This window comes from Lynx rufus, unplaced genomic scaffold (genome assembly GCF_022079265.1).
Source record: "Lynx rufus isolate CCGP_SWC_20201006 ecotype Redwood Valley unplaced genomic scaffold, mLynRuf1.p SCAF_2, whole genome shotgun sequence".
In the NCBI taxonomy this organism is placed as follows: Eukaryota; Metazoa; Chordata; class Mammalia; order Carnivora; family Felidae; genus Lynx; species Lynx rufus.
In genome coordinates, this window is record NW_025814834.1 from 146,180,740 (window position 1) to 146,188,346 (window position 7,607).

At 37.4% G+C, this 7,607-nt stretch overlaps 1 pseudogene; it reads right to left on the minus strand.

Moving 5' to 3' along the window:
* Positions 1 to 2,980: 2,980 nt before the first annotated feature.
* LOC124514314 (GTP-binding nuclear protein Ran-like) lies at positions 2,981 to 3,511 on the minus strand (annotated as a pseudogene).
* Between the last annotated feature and the right edge of the window lie 4,096 nt (positions 3,512 to 7,607).

A 7,607-nucleotide genomic window follows, 5' to 3' on the forward strand; every position in this document is an offset into this window, starting at 1 on the left:
ATCTATCCCAATCCCCTCTTGAAATTTATACCCAATTTCCAAAGCCAGTTTGACACCTACACCTCCACATGCACATGCATCTCCATGTATGTTCTAAACTACTATTTTCTAATCTAGTGATGCTCAGAATGTTAGTGTTATTTGTCTTAAAGAGTCACACAGTAGTTTCCTAGGGTTGCAATAATAAGTTACCACAAACTGGACTACTTAAAACAATCAGTTCTTTCACAGTTCTGGAGGCTAGAAGTCCAAAATTAAGGTGTTGGCAAGACCATGCTCCCTCTGAAGGCTTAGGAAAGAATCTTTCATTGCCTCTTCCTAGCTTCTAGTTGTTGCCAGTGATTCTTAGCATCTCTAAGCTTGTAGCTGTGTCACTCCAACCTCTGCCTCTATCATCACACAACTTTCTTCTCTAGGTATGTCTTTTTCCAAGCCTCCCTCTTCTTCCTCTTATAAAGACACCATTCATTGGATTTAGCACCCACCCTCACGTAGCAATACCTCATCTTAACTTGATTACATCCGCAAAAGTTTATTTCCAAATAAGGTCACATTCACAGGTACTGGGGGTCAGAACTTAAACATTTCTTTTGGAGGAACACAATTATCCCACTACCTCATGATAAAATACATTTTGAAAATATTGACTTAAGCAAAATCAGACAGATTCCATCACTATAGAACTCCTCAGAGCTTTAATAAGCTAATATGAATTGTAGGGGTTTGGTTTTGTTACCATTATATTAGATTCAGGTGTGCAACATGACTCAGTATTGGTATACACTGCAAAATTATCACAATTAAGTCTAGTCAACAGCCCTCCCCGTACATAGTTACAGACTTTTTTCCTTGTGTTGAGAACTTTTAAGATTTACTTTCTTAGGACCTTTCAAATATGCAATACGGTATTATCAACTATAGTCACCATGCTGTACATTACATCCTCAGGACTTATTTATTTTATAAGCTTATTTATTTTGAGAGACAGACAGAGGGAGCACAAGAGAAAATCCCAAGTAGGCTCTACACTGACAGTGTGGAGCCTGATGAGGGGTTCAAACTCACGAACCGCGAGATCATGACCTGAGCCAAAGTTGGATGCTTAACCAACTGAGCAACCCACGCACCCCTGGATTTACTTATAACAGAAAGTTTGTACCTTTTCACTTCCTTCACCCATCTTGCCTATCAGACACCCCCACCTTTGGCCACCACCAATTTGTTCCCTATTTCTATGAGCTTGGATTTTTGTTTGTTTTGGCAGTTTTTTAGATTCTACAGATTCTTTAGATAAGTCTTTCTCTGTCTGACTTATTTAGCATAGTGCCCTCAAGTTCCATCTGTCACAAATTGCATAATTTCATTCTTTTTTATGGTTGAATAATATTCAATTGTGTATATATGCCACCTTTTCTTTTCCCTTCTTCCATCAATGAACACTTAAGTTGTCTCCATGTTTTGGCTGTTGTAAATCATGCTTCAATGCACACAGGGGTGCAGCTATCTTTCTGAGTGTTTTTGTTTTCTTCAGATAAATACCCAGAAGCAAAATTGCTGGATCACAGGATAGTTCTATTTTTAATTTTTTGAGGAACGTCATACTGTTTTCCGTAGTAGCTACATCAATATACATTCCCCCCAACAGTGCACAGGATTTCCTTTTCTCTACATTCTCACCAACACTTATTTCTTGTCTTTTTGATAACAGCCATTCTAATAGGTAATATCTCATTGAGGTGATATCTCATTGTGGCTTTAATTTGCATCTCCCTGGTGATTAGTGATATTGAGCATATTTTCATGTATCCATTGGCCATCAATATGTGCTCTTTAGAAAAATGTCTATCCAGATTCTTTGCACATTTTTGAATCAGACTTCTGTTTTGCTATTAGGTTTAGGTATTTTTGGATATTTTTATCAAAAATTGATATGCAAACACTTTCTCCCATTCACTAGGTGCCTTCCATTTAGTTGATGGTTTCCTTGGCTGTGCAGAAGCTTTTTAGTTTGAAGTAATCCCACCTGCTAATTTTTGCTATCGATGCCCTTATTTTTGTGTCAAATTCAAAAAATCTTGCCAAACCCATGTCAAGATTACCACTTACGTTTTCTTCTAGGAGTTTTATGGTTTCAGGTCTTACATTCAAGTTTTGTATCCATTTTGAATTAACTTTTGTGTAGGGGGTAAGATAGTGGTCCACTTTCATTCTTTTGCATGTGGCTGTCCAGTTTTCTCCTCACTACTTATTTAAGACACTGCCTTTCCCCATTGTATATTCTTGCCTCCTTTGTCATAAATTAATTGAACATATAAGGATGGGTTTATTTCTGGGTTTTCACTTCTGTTTCGTTGATCCATGTATCTGTTCTTAGGCCAATACCATACTGTTTTGATTACTATAACTTTCCAACTGTAGTTTACAATCAGGGAGCATGATGCTTCCAGCTTTGTTCTTCTTTCTCAGGATTGCTTTGGTTATCTGGAGTCCTTTAATGTTCCATACAAATTTTAGAATTGTTTGTTCTATTTCTGTGAAATGCCACTCAAATTTTGATAGAGATTGCACTGAATCTGTAGATTGCTTTGGGTAGTGTGGACATTTTAACAATACTAATTCTTCAAATTCATGAGCACAGAATATCTTTCCATTTATTTATCTTCTTCAATTTCTTTCATTAGTACCTAATAGTCTAATAGTGTCTAATAGGTCTTTCAGCTCACTGGTTAAATTATCTCTAATTATTTCAGGGTTTTTTTTTTAGATATTTGAAATACAATTTTATTCTAATTCTAAATTAAAAGAAATGGAAAGGACAGTGACAAATGAGATTTCACCACTGGATACTGTGATGTGACTACAGCAGTCTTATATTGGAAACTCAGAAAGGAAACAATTGTGTTCCAAAACAGCTAAATATGCAGGTTCAAAAAATGAGGGTATACACTGTCACATTCACTCCGAAGCCCATTCTTCTCCTTCAGCAACCCATAGATGAAACACATGTTCCACTTGTTAGTTTTCTAACAAGCCACGGGAAGGGCTGGTCAAAATTGTAGTTACTTTTGGCAGAAATGTCATAGTGTTGAAGGTTGGTCTTATGGTGGAAGATTTTGCCGTACTTTTCCTGTCCTTGATGTCCACTTTGTTGCCACACAGCACCATGGGGATGTTTTCACATATTTGTACCAGATCTCTATGCCAATCAGGCACGTTCTTGTAAGAAACCCTTGATGTTACATCAAACATTATAATGGTACACTGGGCTTGGATGTAATAGTCATCTCTCTAGCCCACCAAATTTCCCCTGACCAGCCGTATTCCATATATTGAACTTAATAGGTCCTCTATTGTCATGGAACACAAAGGGATGGATCTCAACACCCAATATGGCTGCATATTTCTTAAACTCACCAGTCAGATGACATTTCATGAACATAGTTTTTCCAGTACCACCATCGCCAACCAATACAAGTTTGAACCGGACTTGGGGTTCTCCTTGGACAAGCATCATGCTGTTGCTCCCAGAAGTGTCTCCGGCCCATCTGACCGAGCAGTTTTTCATTATCCTTGATGTAATTCTACCTGGGATTGTTTCCTTAATTTTTCTTTCTGATGGTTCATTGTTAGTATGTAGAAATGCAAGCAATTTCTTTATATTGGTTTTGTGTCCTGCAACTTTACCAAATTCATTTATCAGTTTTCACAGTTTTGGGGTGGAGTCTTTAGGGTTTTCTGTATAGAGTATCATGTTATCTGCAAATGGTGAGTTTTACTACTTCTTTCCAGTTTAGATGTCTCTTATTTCTTTTTCTTGCCTAACTTCTCTGGCCAGGACTTCCAATACCATATTAAATAAAAGTGGCAAAAGTGGGCATTCTTGTCCTGATTCTGATCTTTGAGGAAAAGCTTTCAGCTTTTCCCCATTGAGTATGATGTTAGCTGTGGGCTTGTCATCAATGGTCTTCATTATGTTGAGGTACATCTCCTCAATACCTGCTTTGTTGAGAGTTTTTATCATAAATTGCTATTTGTCAAATGCCTTTTCTGCATCTATTCAAATGGTTATATGATTCTTATCTTCATTTTGTTAATGTGGTGTATCATATTGATTTGCAGGTGTCGAACCACTTTTGAATCCCTAGAATATATCCTACTTCATCATTGTGTTTGATCCTTTTAATGTATTGTTGAATTTGGTTTGCTATTATTTTGTTGAGGATTTTCTGCATCTATGTTCATCAGGGATATTGACCTGTAATTTTCTTTTCTTGTGTCTTTGTTTGGTTTTGGTATCAGGATAATGCTTGTCTCATTCCTTCCTCTTCTATTTTTTTTAGCCGAGTTTGAGAAGATTGGTATTAATTCATCTTTGAACATTTAGAATTCACTAGTGAAGCTGTATGGTCTTAGACTTTTGTTTGTAGAAAGTTCTTAAATTACTGATTCAATCTCCTTACTCTTAATTGACCATTCAGATTTTCTAACTCTTCATGATTCAGACTTGGAAAGTCACATGTTTCTAGGAATTTATCCATTTCTTCTAGGTTGTACAATTTGCTGGCATACAATTATTCATAGTAGTCTCTGATGATCCTTTGTATTTCTGTGGTATCAATTGTAGCATTTTCTCTTTCATTTCTGACCTTATTTCCTCTTTTTTTTTTGGTGAGTCTAGCTAAAGGTTTGTCAATTCTGTTTATCTCTTCAAAGAACAAGTTCTTGGGTTCATTGATATTTTCTGTTGTCTTGTTAGTCTCTATTTCATTTATTTCTGCTCTGATCTTTGTTATTCCTTTCTTCTACTAATTTTGGGCTTCGTTTGTTCTTTGTTTTCAAGTTATTATTTAAATTCTAGTTAACATATAGGGTAATATTGCTTTCAGAAGTAGAATGTATAACTTGTAGTTTTTGAATCTCCAAGAATAGTGATCATATGGGTTATCACATAGAGCCTTCCCCCAACTTAAATAACCACAAAGCCCTTTTTGGTATGGAGTCCTTTAGAATGATTGTGTCCCAACAACAGACATCTTTTTTTTTTTTTTTTCAACGTTTATTTATTTTTGGGACAGAGAGAGACAGAGCATGAACGGGGGAGGGGCAGAGAGAGAGGGAGACACAGAATCGGAAACAGGCTCCAGGCTCTGAGCCATCAGCCCAGAGCCTGATGCGGGGCTCGAACTCACGGACCGCGAGATCGTGACCTGGCTGAAGTCGGACGCTTAACCGACTGCGCCACCCAGGCGCCCCCCAACAACAGACTTTGTATGTTCTACCAGTGCTTCTCAGATTTTCATGTGCATATGAATCGCCTGGGGATGGCACAAGAGTGCTGATTCTGATTCAGTATATCTGGGATAGAAGTCTGAGATTCTGCCTTACTTAGAAGCTTCCTAGAGCTGCCCAGCACAACCAGTCTTCAAACACACTTTCTAAGCAAGCTTCTAAGTCAAAAGCTTTATTTCCACCAATAATGTTTCTCTTTCTCCATTGCCTGACTTGGTCAATCATGTCACTATCCACAGTTACTCAACTGGAAACTTGGACACCAAATTCCCTTCCCTTCACTCCTCCTTCAAATTTAACCCCACCTCAAATCCAACTTATTGCCAAGTTATGTTTGTCTCTTGAATCCAGTCCACCATCTCCATTATCTTTGCCAGGACTTTAGTTTCTTTCCATGGACTATGAGTAGCCTCTTAACACTTCTTCCTGTCTTTAATTGTTTCTGTCCAAATTGTTGCCACACACAGAATTAATCAGGTCAGTCCCTCACTTTAAAATTGACACTGATATCTCACTGCCCACCCAACAAAACCCCAAATGCTCAGCATTGAAATATTCCAGGTCCTGCAAAATCTGATCTCAGGACATTTTGGAGCTTTATTCCCACTTCTAATGCAAGACACAACAAGGGCTGTGGTCATATTAGGTTGCTCACCCTCCCCTGAACACACCATGCATGTTCCCATCTCTGGACCTTTCTTCAAACTCCTCCCTCGTCAGTATGGTCCTTCTCCCACCTTCTCCACCTAGAGGAAAACTCTCATGCTTCCTAGTCTAAATATAGTCTCCTTTGCTAAATGTCCCCCAATTATAAATAATTTATTCCTCCTTTATGTTCCCAAAGATTTTTCACTTACAATTTCTTTAATTTGCCTTATAACCATCTATACATGTGTTTTACTGGCTAACTCCTTAAGGGCAATGATCATGCATGGCACATAATACATGTTTATTTATTCCTTTATTCATTCAAGAAATCTCCACATATATGCAATGAATATTAAGCAAATGAGTGTATTGGATGGAGGAGAGTCAAACTTCTATGAATTCTTTACAAAGTATGGTTGAGCCTTAAATAATTTGGAGGTTAGAGGTGTCAACACTCTGCACAGTCAAAAGTCCATATATAACTTTTGACTCCCCCAAAATTTAACTACTAATAGCATACTGTTGAAGCCTTACCAATAACACAATCTATTAACACATATTTTGTACATTCTGTTTTATATATGGTATTCTTACAATAAAAAAAGTTAGAGAAAAGAAAATGTTGTTAAGAAAATTGTAAGGAAGGGGCACCTGGATGGCTCAGTCTTTAAGCATCCGACTTCAGCTCGGGTCATGATCTCACAGTTTGGGAGTACAAGTCCCACATCGGGTGAGCTTGAGCCCCGTTTCATGTGAGTATGAGTGCTCATGCTTTGGGTGAGCCTCACTTTCTCTCTCTCTCTCTCTCTCTCTCTCTCTCTCTCTCTCTCAGCCTCACTTTCTCTCTCTCTCTCTCTCTCTCTCTCTGTCCCTGCCCCTCGCTCACTTGCATCTTCTCTCTTTAAAAAAAAAAAAAAGAGAAAGAGAAAGAAAATTATGAGGAGGAGGAAATACATTTACAGTACTGTACTGTATTCATTAAAAAAAAAAACCCACAAATATACACACATTTCAAACCCATGTTGTCCAAGGGTCACCTGTATAGATGACAGGCCACCTGAATAAAATGCAGATTACCAGAAGCCAATCCCAGACCTACTGAACCAGAATTTTGAGGAGATGAGACCTTAGAATCTAGATTTGAGCAAGAAATCCAAGTGACTCTTATTCAGGCTAATGTGTGAGAATCACTATAATTTAAAAGTAAATAGGTCAATGGTACCAACTTGTGCTCATAAGGATTTAACAACATTTGAGATAAAAATTCTCCTGGTCAAAGTGAAAACTCTGTAAAACAACAAAAAAAGTTAAAGCATATTTGGCATCAATAAAGAACAAAATAATATAAATATTTGGTAAGTCTTTTGAACAAAAAACTTGCTGTTGAGTTCATGATAGTTCTTTTTAATATTTTCTGGCCAATGACAACTTAAAGCATGTACGCACTAATTATTTCAGTAAAGCTAAGCTATTCCAGTTGCGACATTTTTCTGAAGCACAAGAATTGTTTTTAAGTTCTGTCTTTTTTCCTGTGCAGCATTTAAAACCAACGGATTCCTAACTCACAATTGAGATCACCTACTCTTTGTTACCGGGATCGACACAAAACTGAAGGCCATCTTGATGAATATAAGAGCTAAGTGAAAGTTAAATTTGTCACACTCTTTACC